A 19437-nucleotide genomic window follows, 5' to 3' on the forward strand; every position below is an offset into this window, starting at 1 on the left:
AGATTAGCGACCCTAGTGGCCGACACAAACACCGGGCCCATCTAGGAGTGGCACTGCAGTGTCACGCAGGATGGCCCTTCCAAAAAACCCTCCCCAAACAGCACATGACGCAAAGAAAAAAAGAGGCGCAATGAGGTAGCTGTGTGAGTAAGATTAGCGACCCTAGTGGCCGACACAAACACCGGGCCCATCTAGGAGTGGCACTGCAGTGTCACGCAGGATGTCCCTTCCAAAAAACCCTCCCCAAACAGCACATGACGCAAAGAAAAAAAGAGGCACAATGAGGTAGCTGTGTGAGTAAGATTAGCGACCCTAGTGGCCGACACAAACACCGGGCCCATCTAGGAGTGGCACTGCAGTGTCACGCAGGATGTCCCTTCCAAAAAACCCTCCCCAAACAGCACATGACGCAAAGAAAAAAAGAGGCGCAATGAGGTAGCTGACTGTGTGAGTAAGATTAGCGACCCTAGTGGCCGACACAAACACCGGGCCCATTTAGGAGTGGCACTGCAGTGTCACGCAGGATGTCCCTTCCAAAAAACCCTCCCCAATCAGCACATGATGCAAAGAAAAAGAAAAGAAAAAAGAGGTGCAAGATGGAATTATCCTTGGGCCCTCCCACCCACCCTTATGTTGTATAAACAAAACAGGACATGCACACTTTAACCAACCCATCATTTCAGTGACAGGGTCTGCCACACGACTGTGACTGATATGACGGGTTGGTTTGGACCCCCCCCAAAAAAGAAGCAATTAATCTCTCCTTGCACAAACTGGCTCTACAGAGGCAAGATGTCCACCTCATCTTCACCCTCCGATATATCACCGTGTACATCCCCCTCCTCACAGATTATCAATTCGTCCCCACTGGAATCCACCATCTCAGCTCCCTGTGTACTTTGTGGAGGCAATTGCTGCTGGTCAATGTCTCCGCGGAGGAATTGATTATAATTCATTTTAATGAACATCATCTTCTCCACATTTTCTGGATGTAACCTCGTACGCCGATTGCTGACAAGGTGAGCGGCGGCACTAAACACTCTTTCGGAGTACACACTTGTGGGAGGGCAACTTAGGTAGAATAAAGCCAGTTTGTGCAAGGGCCTCCAAATTGCCTCTTTTTCCTGCCAGTATAAGTACGGACTGTGTGACGTGCCTACTTGGATGCGGTCACTCATATAATCCTCCACCATTCTATCAATGTTGAGAGAATCATATGCAGTGACAGTAGACGACATGTCCGTAATCGTTGTCAGGTCCTTCAGTCCGGACCAGATGTCAGCATCAGCAGTCGCTCCAGACTGCCCTGCATCACCGCCAGCGGGTGGGCTCGGAATTCTGAGCCTTTTCCTCGCACCCCCAGTTGCGGGAGAATGTGAAGGAGGAGATGTTGACAGGTCGCGTTCCGCTTGACTTGACAATTTTGTCACCAGCAGGTCTTTCAACCCCAGAAGACCTGTGTCTGCCGGAAAGAGAGATCCAAGGTAGGCTTTAAATCTAGGATCGAGCACGGTGGCCAAAATGTAGTGCTCTGATTTCAACAGATTGACCACCCGTGAATCCTTGTTAAGCGAATTAAGGGCTGCATCCACAAGTCCCACATGCCTAGCGGAATCGCTCCCTTTTAGCTCCTTCTTCAATGCCTCCAGCTTCTTCTGCAAAAGCCTGATGAGGGGAATGACCTGACTCAGGCTGGCAGTGTCTGAACTGACTTCACGTGTGGCAAGTTCAAAGGGCATCAGAACCTTGCACAACGTTGAAATCATTCTCCACTGCACTTGAGACAGGTGCATTCCATCTCCTATATCGTGCTCAATTGTATAGGCTTGAATGGCCTTTTGCTGCTCCTCCAACCTCTGAAGCATATAGAGGGTTGAATTCCACCTCGTTACCACTTCTTGCTTCAGATGATGGCAGGGCAGGTTCAGTAGTTTTTGGTGGTGCTCCAGTCTTCTGTACGTGGTGCCTGTACGCCGAAAGTGTCCCGCAATTTTTCTGGCCACCGACAGCATCTCTTGCACGCCCCTGTCGTTTTTTAAAAAATTCTGCACCACCAAATTCAAGGTATGTGCAAAACATGGGACGTGCTGGAATTTGCCCATATTTAATGCACACACAATATTGCTGGCGTTGTCCGATGCCACAAATCCACAGGAGAGTCCAATTGGGGTAAGCCATTCCGCGATGATCTTCCTCAGTTGCCGTAAGAGGTTTTCAGCTGTGTGCGTATTCTGGAAAGCGGTGATACAAAGCGTAGCCTGCCTAGGAAAGAGTTGGCGTTTGCGAGATGCTGCTACTGGTGCCGCCGCTGCTGTTCTTGCGGCGGGAGTCCATACATCTACCCAGTGGGCTGTCACAGTCATATAGTCCTGACCCTGCCCTGCTCCACTTGTCCACATGTCCGTGGTTAAGTGGACATTGGGTACAACTGCATTTTTTAGGAGACTGGTGAGTCTTTTTCTGACGTCCGTGTACATTCTCGGTATCGCCTGCCTAGAGAAGTGGAACCTAGATGGTATTTGGTAACGGGGGCACACTGCCTCAATAAATTGTCTAGTTCCCTGTGAACTAACGGCGGATACCGGACGCACGTCTAACACCAACATAGTTGTCAAGGACTCAGTTATCCGCTTTGCAGTAGGATGACTGCTGTGATATTTCATCTTCCTCGCAAAGGACTGTTGAACAGTCAATTGCTTACTGGAAGTAGTACAAGTGGGCTTACGACTTCCCCTCTGGGATGACCATCGACTCCCAGCGGCAACAACAGCAGCGCCAGCAGCAGTAGGCGTTACACGCAAGGATGCATCGGAGGAATCCCAGGCAGGAGAGGACTCGTCAGACTTGCCAGTGACATGGCCTGCAGGACTATTGGCATTCCTGGGGAAGGAGGAAATTGACACTGAGGGAGTTGGTGGGGTGGTTTGCGTGAGCTTGGTTACAAGAGGAAGGGATTTACTGGTCAGTGGACTGCTTCCGCTGTCACCCAAAGTTTTTGAACTTGTCACTGACTTATTATGAATGCGCTGCAGGTGACGTATAAGGGAGGATGTTCCGAGGTGGTTAACGTCCTTACCCCTACTTATTACAGCTTGACAAAGGGAACACACGGCTTGACACCTGTTGTCCGCATTTCTGGTGAAATACCTCCACACCGAAGAGCTGATTTTTTTGGTATTTTCACCTGGCATGTCAACGGCCATATTCCTCCCACGGACAACAGGTGTCTCCCCGGGTGCCTGACTTAAACAAACCACCTCACCATCAGAATCCTCCTGGTCAATTTCCTCCCCAGCGCCAGCAACACCCATATCCTCCTCATCCTGGTGTACTTCAACACTGACATCTTCAATCTGACTATCAGGAACTGGACTGCGGGTGCTCCTTCCAGCACTTGCAGGGGGCGTGCAAATGGTGGAAGGCGCATGCTCTTCACGTCCAGTGTTGGGAAGGTCAGGCATCGCAACCGACACAATTGGACTCTCCTTGTGGATTTGGGATTTCAAAGAACGCACAGTTCTTTGCGGTGCTTTTGCCAGCTTGAGTCTTTTCAGTTTTCTAGCGAGAGGCTGAGTGCTTCCATCCTCATGTGAAGCTGAACCACTAGCCATGAACATAGGCCAGGGCCTCAGCCGTTCCTTGCCACTCCGTGTGGTAAATGGCATATTGGCAAGTTTACGCTTCTCCTCCGACAATTTTATTTTAGGTTTTGGAGTCCTTTTTTTACTGATATTTGGTGTTTTGGTTTTGACATGCTCTGTACTATGCCATTGGGCATCGGCCTTGGCAGACGACGTTGCTGGCATTTCATCGTCTCGGCCATGACTAGTGGCAGCAGCTTCAGCACGAGGTGGAAGTGGATCTTGATCTTTCCCTAATTTTGGAACCTCAACATTTTTGTTCTCCATATTTTAATAGGCACAACTAAAAGGCACCTCAGGTAAACAATGCAGATGGATGGATTGGATACTAGTATACAATTATGGACGGGCTGCCGAGTGCCGACACAGAGGTAGCCACAGCCGTGAACTACCGCACTGTACTGTGTCTGCTGCTAATATATAGACTGGTTGATAAAGAGATAGTATACTCGTAACTAGTATGTATGTATAAAGAAAGAAAAAAAAACCACGGTTAGGTCACTGGTATATACAATTATGGACGGGCTGCCGAGTGCCGACACAGAGGTAGCCACAGCCGTGAACTACCGCACTGTACTGTGTCTGCTGCTAATATATAGACTGGTTGATAAAGAGATAGTATACTCGTAACTAGTATGTATGTATAAAGAAAGAAAAAAAAACCACGGTTAGGTCACTGGTATATACAATTATGGACGGGCTGCCGAGTGCCGACACAGAGGTAGCCACAGCCGTGAACTACCGCACTGTACTGTGTCTGCTGCTAATATATAGACTGGTTGATAAAGAGATAGTATACTCGTAACTAGTATGTATGTATAAAGAAAGAAAAAAAAACCACGGTTAGGTCACTGGTATATACAATTATGGACGGGCTGCGGAGTGCCGACACAGAGGTAGCCACAGCCGTGAACTACCGCACTGTACTGTGTCTGCTGCTAATATATAGACTGGTTGATAAAGAGATAGTATACTCGTAACTAGTATGTATGTATAAAGAAAGAAAAAAAAACCACGGTTAGGTGGTATATACAATTATGGACGGGCTGCCGAGTGCCGACACAGAGGTAGCCACAGCCGTGAACTACCGCACTGTACTGTGTCTGCTGCTAATATATAGACTGGTTGATAAAGAGATAGTATACTCGTAACTAGTATGTATGTATAAAGAAAGAAAAAAAAACCACGGTTAGGTCACTGGTATATACAATTATGGACGGGCTGCCGAGTGCCGACACAGAGGTAGCCACAGCCGTGAACTACCGCACTGTACACTGGTTGATAAAGAGATAGTAGTATACTCGTAACAACTAGTATGACGACGGTATAAAGAATGAAAAAAAAACCACGGTTAGGTGGTATATAATACAATTATGGTTGGACGGACTGCCTGCCGAGTGCCGACACAGAGGTAGCCACAGCCGTGAACTACCGCACTGTACACTGGTTGATAAAGAGATAGTAGTATACTCGTAACAACTAGTATGACGACGGTATAAAGAATGAAAAAAAAACCACGGTTAGGTGGTATATAATACAATTATGGTTGAACGGACTGCCTGCCGAGTGCCGACACAGAGGTAGCCACAGCCGTGAACTACCGCACTGTACACTGGTTGATAAAGAGATAGTAGTATACTCGTAACAACTAGTATGACGACGGTATAAAGAACGAAAAAAAAACCACGGTTAGGTGGTATATATTATAATACAATTATGGATGGACGGACTGCCTGCCGAGTTCCGACACAGAGGTAGCCACAGCCGTGAACTACCGCACTGTACACTGGTTGATAAAGAGATAGTAGTATACTCGTAACAACTAGTATGACGACGGTATAAAGAACGAAAAAAAAACCACGGTTAGGTGGTATATATTATAATACAATTATGGATGGACGGACTGCCTGCCGAGTTCCGACACAGAGGAAGCCACAGCCGTGAACTACCGCACTGTACACTGGTTGATAAAGAGATAGTAGTATACTCGTAACAACTAGTATGACTATGACGACGGTATAAAGAAAGAAAAAAAAAACCACGGTTAGGTGGTATATAATACAATTATGGATGGACGGACTGCCTGCCGAGTGCCGACACAGAGGTAGCCACAGCCGTGAACTACCGCACTGTACTGTGTCTGCTGCTAATATAGACTGGTTGATAAAGAGATAGTATACAATACTACTAATATACTGGTGGTCAGGCACTGGTCACCACTAGTCACACTGGCAGTGGCACTCCTGCAGCAAAAGTGTGCACTGTTTAATTTTAATATAATATTATTTATCATGTACTCCTGGCTCCTGCTATAACAACCTGCAGTGCTCCCCAGTCTCCCCCACAATTATAAGCTTTATATACAATACATTGATGTGCAGCACACTGGGCTGAGCAGTGCACACAGACTGAGTCACTGTGTGACTGTGTATCGTTTTTTTCAGGCAGAGAACGGATATATTAAATAAAACAAACAACTGCACTGTCTCTGGTGGTCACTGGTCACTGTGGTCGTCAGTCACTAAACTCTGTCTGCACTCTGCACTCTCTTCTAATCTACAATATCACAGCAATCTCTCTCTCTCTCTCTCTTCTAAATCTAATCTAAATGGAGAGGACGCCAGCCACGTCCTCTCCCTATCAATCTCAATGCACGTGTGAAAATGGCGGCGACGCGCGGCTCCTTATATAGAATCCGAGTCTCGCGATAGAATCCGAGCCTCGCGAGAATCCGACAGCGTCATGATGACGTTCGGGCGCGCTCGGGTTAACCGAGCAAGGCGGGAAGATCCGAGTCGCTCGGACCCGTGAAAAAAAAAGTGAAGTTCGTGCGGGTTCGGATTCAAAGAAACCGAACCCGCTCATCTCTAGTGTTACTGTCTGCCAGCCATGTCTCCTACCCTCCAAACTTTAAGTAAGTGTGTGTGTGTGCCCCCTCTGTGTTCCATGTCTCCCCCCTCCGCTCCTAGCTAAAGTGCCTGTGTTCCATGTCTCCCCCCTCTTCTCCTAACTAAAGTGTATGTGTCCCTGCATTATTTTGGCTCATTCAGTGTACTGTAATGTGAATTTCGGCTCATACATTGTGCTATAATGTGAATTTTGGCTCATTCTGCGTGCTATAATGTGAATTTCGGCTCATTCTGCGTGCTATAACGTGAATTTTGGCTCATTCAGTGTGCTATGATGTGCATTTCGGCTCATTCTGCGTGCTATGATGTGCATTTCGGCTCATTCTGCATGCTATGATGTGCATTTCGGCTCATTCAGTGTGCTATAATGTGCATTTCGGCTCATTCTGCGTGCTATGATGTGCATTTCGGCTCATTCTGCATGCTATGATGTGCATTTCGGCTCATTCTGCGTGCTATGATGTGCATTTCGGCTCATTCTGCGTGCTATGATGTGCATTTCGGCTCATTCAGTGTGCTATGATGTGCATTTCGGCTCATTCAGTGTGCTATGATGTGAATTTCGGCTCATTCTGCGTGCTATAACGTGAATTTTGGTTCATTCTGTGTGCTATAATGTGAATTTCGGCTCATTCTGCGTGCTATAATGTGAATTTCGGCTTATACAGTGTGCTATAATGTGAATTTTGGATCATACTGTGTGCTACAATGTGAATTTCGGCTCATTCAGTGTGCTATAATGTGAATTTTGGATCATACTGTGTGCTACAATGTGAATTTCAGCTCATACAGTGTGCTATAATGTGAATTTCGGCTCATTCTGTGTGCTGTAGAAACAGAATTTGTCGGCAGATAAGAACCACTTGGCCCATCTAGTCTGCCCCTTTTTTTTTTTTTTACATTATTTTTTATCTCTAACCTTATCTGATCCTTATTTCTTTGTAAGGAGATCCTTATGTCTATCCCATGCATGTTTAAATTGCCCTACTGTCTTAGCCTCTACCACCCCTGATGGAAGGAATGGCGATTCTGTATCACCAGTGCGCAGGGTTCTCTCCACTAACTGGCAACATTTTATTAGTAATGGCAACAATAGGAAATTTAGAAGCGAACGGGAAGGGCATTACTAAGTGGGAGGGGCATTACTAAGTGGGAGGGGCTATGATTAGGGGGAGGAGTCATAATTCTTAAACCACCACCCCTAAAAGTTAAGTCTAGATCCGCCACTGCTTACAAGGGGCCTTTCAGTAAAATGTTGGTGTGCTGCCTAGTAACTGGGTCGTGCAGTCTACAAACAGAAATAATGTGATATAATTATTCGCTTAAATATATCAAAAACATGCTACTAGACATAGACATTAGAATACAAAATTTGAAAAAATGAAATGCATAAAAATAAAAAATGGGCAATTATATTCTAAAGGAATAATGCATCATTAAACACTTCTGCAAGAATACTGAATTTCAGATTCCTAGTACTCAGCCTATTACCAGTGGACAAGTTGTCCCAGTGCCTTTCCAGCAGTGTAACAATATATAGGCCCTCATTCCGAGTTGTTCGCTCGCTAGCTGCTTTTAGCAGCAGTGCACACGCTAGGCCGCCGCCCTCTGGGTGTGTATCTTAGCTTAGCAGAATATCGACCGAAAGCTTAGCAGAACTGCTACTAAATAATTTCTTGCAGTTTCTGAGTAACTCCAGATCTACTCCTAGATTGCGATCAGCTCAGTCCGTTTAGTTCCTGGTTTGACGTCACAAACACGCCCTGCGTTCGGCCAGCCATTCCCCCATTTCTCCAGACACTCCCGCATTTTTCCCTGACACGCCTGCATTTTTTAGCACACTCCCGGAAAACGCTCAGTTACCACCCAGAAACGCCCCTTTCCTGTCAATCATTTACCGATCAGCAGTGTGACTGAAAAGCGCCGCACGAACAACAGCAAAACTGCTAAGTTTTTAGTTAAATAACTTAGCGCATGCGCGCTGCGTACCATGCGCATGCGCACCATGCGCATGCGCATTTAGCAACAAATCGCAGCATAGCGAAAATCAGCAACGAGCGAACAACTCGGAATGACCACCATAGAGGGAAGGACAGCACTAAACATATACACAGCACACGTAGGGCATAATTCAGAGTTGATCGCAGCAGCAAATTTGTTAGCAGTTGGGCAAAACCATGTGCACTGCAGGTGGGGCAGATGTAACATGTAGAGAGTTAGATTTGGGTGGGGTGTGTTCAAACTGAAATCTAAATTGCAGTATAAAAATAAAGCAGCCAGTATTTACCCTGCACAGAAACAAAATAACTCACCCAAATTGGGATCCGGTGTCTAGGTCGACAGTAACTAGGTCGACACTATCTAGGTCGACAGTAACTAGGTCGACAAGGTCTCTGCGCTGACAGGGTCTCTATGTCGACATGTTCTAGGTCGACAGGTCAAAAGGTCGACATGAGTTTTGCACAATTTTTTTCTTTCTTTTTTACTTTTTCATACTTAACGATCTACGTGGACTACGATTGGAATGGTAATCTGTGTCGAGCGAAGCGATAGTCGAGCGAGGCACCATGCCAGAAGCATGGTGATCAAAGCGAGCCATGCGAGGGGACACGGTGCACTAATTGGGGTTCCCGGTCACTCTACGATGAAAATGACACCAAAAAACATTTAAAAACTCATGTCGACCTTTCGACCTGTCAACCTAGAGACCCTGTTGACCTAGTTACTGTCGACCAATAGTGGTCGACCTAGACACTGTTGACCTAGTTACTACCAAGTAAATGTGCTAAGAAGTTTGGTATTTTACTCACGGCATTACGAAGTTTTTTCTTCGTTCTGGTGATCGGAGTGTGATTGACAGCAAGTGGGTGCTTCTGGGCGGAAACTGGCCGTTTTATGGGTGTGTGTGAAAAAACGCTGCCGTTTCTGGGAGAAACGCGAGAGTGTCTGGAGAAACGGGGGAGTGTCTGGGCGAACGCTGGGTGTGTTTGTGACGTCAAACCAGGAACGAAACTGACTGAACTGATCGCAGTGGCAGAGTAAGTATCGAGCTACTCAGAAACTGCTTAGAAATTTCTAATCGCAATTTTGAGAATCTTTCGTTCACAATTTTGCTAAGCTAAGATTCACTCCCAGTAGGCGGCGGCTTAGCGTGTGCAATGCTGCTAAAAGCAGCTAGCGAGCGAACAACTCGGAATGAGGGCCATGGTTTTGCCCAATTGCTAACAAATTTGCTGATGCAATAAACTTTGAATTATCCCCGTAGTCTTAAAGGTTGACAATCCCTTTATTCAGGACCCAACTAAGCAGCTGCTCAGGGTCATTTGTCTTTGATAAATGATTATTTAGTAACCCCCATTAAAGACAATAATAAAAATAAATTATAAATTATATAAGTAAATTAGATGGTAGAATCCACAAGATTAACATTTGTATCTGACACCTGATGAACTATGGATTGTTTCCTAGTACTTTGGCTAGGCTTAGTAGTTCCCTTTCTTATTACTTACTGTCCTGCTGATCACCTCCAGCTCTGGTTCAGGCAGCTGATCCACGTAGTGCTTCCAACACACTGAGCAGGTCATGCTCCAAGTACACTTACCAGGGCTCTGTGAGGTGGCCACACTGGTATTGTAACAGCACTGGTACTGTGACATCACTGGTACTGTGACATCATTGTGGTAATCTATAGGTCATGTGACAGACCCAGAAGTCAGCTGAGTACAGATGAAGTGGCCCACCCAACACAGGCTGCATGACTAGTTACAAAAAAATAATTGTTTTGTCAGTTATCACCACTATATGCCAAATGGCATCTTTAAATCATGACACAGATTCTCATGTCTGTGTATGCTTACAGAAATGCAAATGTCTCGGGACTGGGAGGCGGGAAAGCCTTGGGATAGCCAGTAATTTGTTGCAAAAACTGCTGAGGTCTGAGAATTGTGCCCAACCATTTTGAGACTGTGATTGCCATGATCACTAGTCACATTACCAATATTATGTGGCACACCTGGATGACATCACTTCCGGGGTGCCTCCACGTGGCTTACATCAGGGTGCATATATGAGGTATTTATAGGTATTTATAGGTCTATCGACAAAGTCAGGTGGCTTTGTTCATTTTGGCTGACAAGTCCACGGTCTTGACAGGGGGTCCTTAGGGGACCGAAACATCAACAAAAGCATCTATACTGGTATGTAACCAGTAAAATTGACACTTGTGAAATGTGTGATTAAACACGCTCTTTGTGTCACATTACATTTTTGACGAGGACCACTCATCTTCAATGTGAACAATAAAATGTGCACATAGATATAGACAATAACAAAATCCTAACTGTCAGCTGCACTTACCTGGAACCATCACAGTGAATTCCGTTGCTGCATGCAGGAGCTGTTTTTCACATGCTCTGTGACATCATTCAGCTCTGTGACATCATCTTACAAGGGGCCATTCAGTAAAATGCTGGTGTGCTGCCTAGTAACTGGGTCATGCAGTCTACAAACAGAAATAATGTGATATGAATAGTGGTATACATATATCAAAAACATGCTACTAAACATAGACATTGTAATACAAAATTTGGAAAAAAATGCATAAAAATAAGAACTGGGCAATTATATTCTAAAGGAATAATGCAGTATTAAACACTTTCGCAGGAATATTGATAGGCATAATTATAATGTTTATATAAAATAGGAACGCTGGAAAAACAAGAAATGGACGCTGAGATGTGTCCCAAAGGACTCTCTCAAGATGGGGCACTCAGATATACCTTCAATCACAATAGTGGATGTTCAAAATAGTAACAATGCAATATAAAACTTAACTTTTAATACTGGCATTTGCAATAAAATGGAGTATCTAAATCCTCCAGAACATGGTTAAAAAATGCAAAATATTAACACATAACATGAATGGACAAAACAATTCATTAAAAATGTACACAGGTTTTATATCAATTTATTGGCCTCAGCCAATTAATTATCCATGACTATGCAACTGTATGTTTATGTGGAAACAGGATAGGCAGGCAAGGCTATTGCGTAGTTTTCAGGATTCTGCTGCCCCGTTTTTGCCTCAGCATTGAATACGGGGTGAGACATCCCTACTCACTTAAGCCTATGGAAGAACAGGAGAATACCGGGGTTATGAAAGGTTTTCGTTTCTACTTTCAGCTGATGGTTATTGGGCCAGCGCAGCTGATGAGAGAACTACTGGCACCTTAGGAACCCATATATAGAAATGTAGATAGGTAAGGTACAGGATACTGTATATGCGTATGGAGCAACCAAGATATAATAGTTGCTCCCTGTAGTCCTTTAGAATACAATAATTAGTCAGTACAAGTTCCTTCTCAAAGGTTTATACTGTTACCATTGTACATAAGAAAACAATGTTGCCTGAGGATGAAGTGTATGAAGCTAATCTGTTACCAATGTAACACAGTGGATTTCTTCCCCACAGCTCTGCAACCTATAACATTCCACAGCTATATGTAATTATCATTAAATGCAATTAGTCCTGCATGGTCATTTGTATGCATATATAGTCACAGAATACCTCTCTTTGACCAACGAATACACAAATCTTGTCTTTCCAGTATACCACATACTCTCCTGGAGCACCCAAGTGTCTTTACTGTAATTTTTGATTGTTAACATGTCTAAGACATAGTCTACACAGCCCTTCATAACCATTTAATATAGTGACACTTTGTTTCATATAACCATACCAGTGCGGTCTCTATACTCTCTTCTTACACCATAAAATAGGAAGGCACCAGAGCATATTAAAAGCAGGTTGAGTGCTAGAACTACTGTGTTTATGTGTATGTATATATATATATATATATATATATATATATATAAAAGAAAATAATCAAATTGCGCTAAAAATTTGCCTTAAACACAATACTCCTCAAGGTTTGATTCAGTGTAAGGACAGCATTGAGGACAGCAGCTCCAGATTGCAGCTAACAAAAAATAAAAGCTGTATTAGAGAGTCTGAATTGTTCCTGTACGCTGGTTTAAGAAGTTTGCAGTACCCTACATTGGATATTCCTCTAAATTTAGGATATTAGCATTATCATTTTTAGTGGTGCGTGTTTAGGGATACTTTCCCAAGCATTACGGTTCTACAATTAGGACATCGCTCTTACATATAAAAACACCCCTGAGGAAGTCTATGTTTAGACGAAACGCGTTGGTTGATGAGACATAGTGGATGGACAGGCTGTCATTGAGCTCCTCCCTGGCTGGGGTGGACAGCTAGTCCTTATAAGATCATATCCCATGATTGTCTAAAGATCAATGTAAGAGTTATAAACTTTTAAAAAAAAAATAAAAGAATTTTTATTAATTTTGGCGAAGGACTAACGAGTGATTTTACTGTCTGTTGAATCTGGTGCGAGGGTATTTTTCAGGATCATCCCACTATCCGTGACTATTCTTTGAGATACTATAGAAAGATTGCAAAGAGACTTTAATGCATACTTGAGCGCTCTCCAAACAACTATCAACACACACATATATATATATATATATATATATATATATTTATTTATTTATTGCAGATCAGATGCCTAGTACTCAGCCTATTACCAGTGGACAGCTTGTCCCAGTGCCTTCCAGCAGTGTAACAACACATAGAGGGAAGGACGGCACTAAAAATATACACAGCTCACATATGGGCAGAATTAGTAAGCCTGTTGAAGTGATAAAGTGGAAGGTGATAACGCACCAGCCAGTCAGCTCCTAACTGTCATTTTTCAAACCCATCTGTAACATGGAAGTTAGTAGCTGATTGGCTGGTGCATTATCACCTTCCACTTTATCACTTCTCCAGGCTTAATAAATCTGCCCCACAGTCTTAAGGCCCATATAGATGGGTCGATGTGGGAGAGATGTGTGTTGAGCGAATCGCTCAGCACACATCTCTCCTCCCGCTCAGCACAGCGCAATGTGTGCTGAGCGTGTGGGGGGAGACGGGGGCGCTCATTTCACCCAGCGGGTGAAGTGAGCGACCCGCTAGATTGGCCTGCATGCAGGCCAATCAAGCACGAGCGATAGTGATGCGTGGGGCTGCGCATCGCTATCGCTGAATATCGCTCCATGAGTACCCCCCTTTAAAGGTTGACAATCCAGAGGTTCACTCTTTCTTCAGGACCCAACTAGGCAGCTTCTGAGGGTAATTTGTCTGTGATAAATGATTATTTATTAACCCCCATTAAAGACAATAATATAAATAAATTAGATGGGAGAATCCAGAAGATTTACATTTGTATCATACACCTGAGGAACTATGGATTGTTTCCTAATACTTTGATTAGGTTTAGCAGTGAGCAGTTATTACTTACTGTCCTACTGATCACCTCCAGCTCTGGTTCAGGCAGCTGATCCATGTAGTGCTTCCAACACACTGAGCAGGTCATGCTACAATTACCAGGGCTCTGTGAGGTGGCAACACTGGTATTGTGACAGCATACTGTGACATTATTGTGGTAATCTGTAGGTCATGTGACAGGCCCAATCAGTAAGATGATTACAGATGAAGTGGCTCAACACAAGCAGCATGACTAGTTAAAAAAAAAATCATTGTTTTGTCAGTTATCACCACTAAATGGCATCTTTAAATCATGACACAGATTCTCATGTGTTCTCATGCAAATATCTCAGTACTGGGAGGAGGGAGAGCCTTGGGACAATCAGTAATCTGTTGCAAAAAACTGTTGAGGTCTGAGATTTGTGCCCAACCATTTTGAGACTTTAACATTTATATTTTTAAAAATTTTTTACCCATTTTATTTTTAGTACTAAATATTTCTGGTTGGCAACATAGGAAAATACATATTTTTGACATAAGTCAAGGTCTATACAATACTAAACTACTGTAAAAATTTCAAGGCACCTGGTGCAAAATCATGCAACGTCGCCACTCGCATTACTGAAGTCTGCTGGGTAGGGGGGGTGTGGCAATCAACTGCTCTATACTGTCTTTATTGTATGGTGGTCACAAAACCGCTGTTCGCATTGTATGGTAGCCATAAAAGGAGATTTATGGTAAGAACTTACCTTTGTTAAATCTCTTTCTGCGAGATTTAACAAAGGTAATCCCTATGGGACACACTGGATTCCACAAGGAATTTCATTGGTAATCCCTATGGGACACACTGGATTCCACAAGGAATTTCATTGGGGTGTAGAGTTGGATCTTTATCCGAGGCACCAACAGGCTAAAAGCTTTGACTGTTCTCAGGATAAGTAGCACCGCCTCCTCTATATCCCCGCCTCCAGGCACTGGAGCTCAGTTTTGTTAACCAGTCCAATGCAGTAGCAGGTAAGAGAGACGACAACAGTTAGTAGCCACATACAACTACATTCTCATGACAGGAGAAGGTACCAGCGGCTAATTCCATACAAACCCAAAGAAGCTAAGTGTGTCAGGGTGGGCGCCCTGTGGAATCCAGTGTACCTCGCAGAAAGAGATTTAACAAAGGTAAATTCTTACCATAAATCTCCTTTTCTGCAGCGGGGTACACTGTGATTCCATAGGGAATTACATCAGGGATGTCCAAAAGCAGTTCCTCATGGGAGGGGACGCACTGTAGGGGGCACAAGAGCCGGCGTCCAAAGGAGGCATCCTGGGAGGCGGAAGCATCGAAGGCATAGAACCTTATGAACGTGTTCACTGAGGACCACGTACAGGGGTGTCAGAACATTTATAGGTTGGGGGGGGCAAGATAGATCCTCATTTTGGCACCCCTGGGGGTGGAGGCGATACTATGAGGATGAAAAGGAGGCAGCACCACGGTGGGCAGGAGGCCGCACCATGTAGATGGAGGCAGGGAGTCCCACTGACAGAGGTACTGCGATGGGCAAAGGAGGAGCCTGGGACTGCAGCATTGCGCTGGCAAGTACCATTGTGTAGGTGAGGCTGGCCCCCGGGAGCAGGCAGGGACGGCAACAGAAATATTGGGGCCCAGTACACAGATATCTCTGGGCCCCCTTCCCCACCTCGACCCAATTCATCCCATCCACTGCCACTACAATTCCCCTTAGGGGAGCAGGAGAGACAGGGGAGTGAGAGAGAAACAAAGAGTGTGTCGGAGAGAGAGAGAGAGAGAGAGAGGAGCAAGAGAGAGAGTGTCAGGGAGAGAGGTGCAAGAGGAGAGAGAGTGTTAGGGAGAGCGAGCATACGCGCACGCAGGGGGGATCTGAGTACCTAAAAGCCCCCCTGGCCACTGATCATGGCATATAGGGGGACTCCTCTCAGGCTGATCTCCTGTGGTGGAGCTGAGAGGTAAAAGCCTGTCGCATGGTTGTGGCGCAGTCTTCCGTATCTTCACTCCCTGCCACAGCACTGACTTCAGAGCAGCAAGGTGATGTGTCCATGGCAGGGGCAGGTGGGCGCCGGTATTTAATAATGAATTAAGCTCTCCTTGACCAGCATGAGTGCAGGGACCGTGGCAGGGGCAGGGGGGGATAGTGAGGAATGATCATGGTGCCAGCCTGTTTACTGTCTATGTGGTGGTTGTGGTGCCTGTGTGCTATCAGTCCCTGGAGGGGAGGGTGGGGGTCTAGATGCCTGTGCTGCCGGTCTATGAAGGCCATATTATTATTTTTTTACATATATATATATATATATATATATATACTGTAATATACTATATATATATATATATATATATATATATATTATGAGGCATTAGTATTAGCCAAAATTCACATTATAGCACACAGTATGAGCTGAAATTCACATTATAGCATACAGTATGAGCCAAAATTCACATTATAGCACACAGTATGAGCCGAAATTCACATTATAGCACACGGTAAGAGCCGAAATTCACATTATAGCACATGGTAAAAGCCAAAATTCACATTGTAGCCAATGGTATGAGCCGAAATTCACATTATAGCACACTGTATGAGCCGAAATTCACATAATAGCATACAGTATGAGCCGAAATTCACATTATGCCACACGGAATGAGACACAATTCAGGGAAAGTGACAGCAGGGATGTAGGTACAGGGAGAGGGGGGCCAGCATACCGGAGCCGGAATCCCGACCGCCGGCATACCGACAGCTGGGCGAATGCAAATGAGCCCCTTGCGGGCACGGTGGCGGGCTGCGCTATCTATTCTCCCTCCAGGGGGGTCGTGGACCCCCAAGAGGGAGAAAAGGCGTCGGTATGCCGGGTGTCGGGATTCCGGCATTGGTATACTGTGCGCAGGGATCCCAACAGCCGGAAACCTACAAACCACCCGGGAGATGGACAGGGAGAGTGACAGAGGGTCAGGGGGAGTGACATAGGGACAGGGACATAGGGACAGGGAGAGTGACAGAGGGACAGGGGAGAGAGGGTTTGGGAAAGTGACAGCAGGGACAAAGGGAGAGAGAAATGCAGCAGAGTAAAAATTACCTATTGAGCAGTGGCGATGCGGAGGAGGCTGTGGTCTGCAGTGCGGTGGATGAGGAGGCTGTGGTCGGCGCGGGTCGTTGGAGGCTGTGGGCGTTCGAGATGATGCGGAGGAGGAGGCTGTGGGAGTTGGTGTAGGTGCAGAGGACACTGAGGGCAGCGGTGATGCAGCGGAGGAGGCAGAGGGCGGCGGTGATGCAGTGGAGGAGGCAGAGGGCGGCTGCGGTGCAAAAGAGGAGGCAGCTGTGGTCGGCGACCTTTGGTGCGGTTCCTATGACCGCCACTACTATTTCGAATCTGCCACGGACCGGCAGCCAATCAGGAACGGCTGCGCGGCTGCTCCTGATTGGCTGCCAGTTCGAGAGAGGTCTGTGACATGCAGAGGCGGGGATCTTCTGCAGTCAGTGCTCGAAGTGCTGGCCCATTTTTAACTATATATATATATATATATATATATTATATGACGTACATACTGTATAAGGATCCCCCCCCCCCTTACAAATCCTGCATTAGCCATTAGAGAGGGAGTGGGAGCGGGTGGAAGAGTCTCTTACCTGGCTAAACCCAGTCCCAGCCACAGCAGGTCTGTAATGAAGGGAAGGCAGGCACTTCTCTGCATTAGGCCACGCCCCCTTTACCACCCGCGAATCGCGGCACTTCTCCGTGCCGTGAGCCAGCCTTGGTAAGGGGAGGGGGTGAGAGGGCGGCGGGCAGCCCCGTTGAGCTGGGTCTGGGAGGAGGAGGGTCTGCAGTGCATCCTGCCGCTGCTGCTCAGTCCCTGCATGGAGGTTGTGATGTGCGGTCTTTCAGCTGAGCGCACATCGCTCCTCCTGTATATCGGCGGCGGCGCCTCTCCAATTTTGGGGGGGGGCGAGCTGCCCCCTTGCCCCCCCAGTTCCGTCGCCTCTGACCACGTAGCCACCTTACACAATTGTTCAAGGGTCACACCACGGCGGGCCACCTAAGAAGGTCCAACAGACTGAGTAGAATGGGCTTTAATGGTAGCACGACATGGAAGGCCAGCCTGTACATATGCAATCACCATTCTAATCCATCTGTCCAAGGTCTGCTTATTAGTAGGCCATCCATGTTTATGAAAACCAAATAGAACAAAGAGAGAATCAGATATCCTAAGCGAAGCTGTTCTCTTCACATAAATACAGAAAGCCTGTACCACATCCAAAGACCGCTCTTTGGAGGATTAACCAGGAAAGGTAAAAACAGTGGAGGGTCGGGTCGGTACTTGGATGGGCGACCACCTTGGAACACTCGGTACTGCTAAAATTGCTGCCTCTCTATATACCACTGTATAAATTCCTGCTATAATTGCAGGGCCAGATGTGCTGAGTAATTTTTTCTTGCACATACATGTATGGCATTTAAAGATATTTAGTGGCCACACTAGTGACTTAAATTTTGGGTATCAAGGATAACCTTGTTTCGGATGGCATGTGGTATCCATGAATTTTTCCACATAACAGGCCTCCATTTTACCCGTGTTTCTGTCTATGGTCATATGTGTTACACGCATATTTAGTAGATAATTATATAATATTTTCTATTTATGGTACTAAATATTACATGTGTGTTCAATTCTCATTATTGCCGATATTTAGCGGTTGTCGTATACACAATTGGAGTGATAAAGATAGGCAAGCTTAACATTTGCGGACATACCTCACTGGAGATGCCCAATCTCCTCTGATCTTGGAAGCCAAGCAGTGGAGGGCCGGGTGAGTACTTGGATGGGAGACTACCCTGAAACATCCTGGTACTGCAAGAAAATTGCCGCCTAAATTGTTTATCACTTACAAAAATACCATTTGGCATTCGGATCCATATGACCTATGATTCAATTCTCTGCGATAAAAATTTCCTTTTTGGATATCTGCAGAATAAATGATAGTCATATATTGTATGAGGAACACTATATAATTATCAATTGAAAACACATTTTGGTGATAGATATGATTTTCCGGCTTTTTATATATTGTGGCATTTATACCACTAATTGTATACTATAATTCGTTATTATATTTTCGCAAAGTATTTGATTTATATTCAAGTGACTCCAATAATCCAGTTTTAACTAAACTCAATTAAAGTTTGGATTTTATCAGCATAGAACATTATATTGTATTAGTTCCTCTGAATTAGAGTGCTCCCACACAAGAGTCTACTTTCCAATTCTCTTCCTTTTTGGCCCCTTTTTCTTTGTATCTACAACCGGCTCAGCTATGTCCCATCCTCTGCCTTGTAGTGCAAGGCAGAATACAGCTTTCTGCTCACATTCTCTCTTCATTATACCATTTTCAGTATTTATAACTAGTATTGTATAATGGCAAATTTCATTTAAAAGAAAACAAAGATGATGTTTCCTCTTCAGTCGATAACACATCCAGTAGCGTTTAACAATTTAATATAGACGTGAACCCAGAATGCTTTTATAGTCAGGGCCGTA

At 45.2% G+C, this 19437-nt stretch overlaps 1 pseudogene; it reads left to right on the forward strand.

Moving 5' to 3' along the window:
* The first annotated feature begins 18639 nt into the window (after nucleotides 1-18639).
* On the forward strand, nucleotides 18640-18759 carry LOC135052448 (5S ribosomal RNA; annotated as a pseudogene).
* Nucleotides 18760-19437: the final 678 nt, after the last annotated feature.

This window comes from Pseudophryne corroboree, chromosome 2, assembly GCF_028390025.1.
Source record: "Pseudophryne corroboree isolate aPseCor3 chromosome 2, aPseCor3.hap2, whole genome shotgun sequence".
NCBI lineage: Eukaryota > Metazoa > Chordata > Amphibia > Anura > Myobatrachidae > Pseudophryne > Pseudophryne corroboree.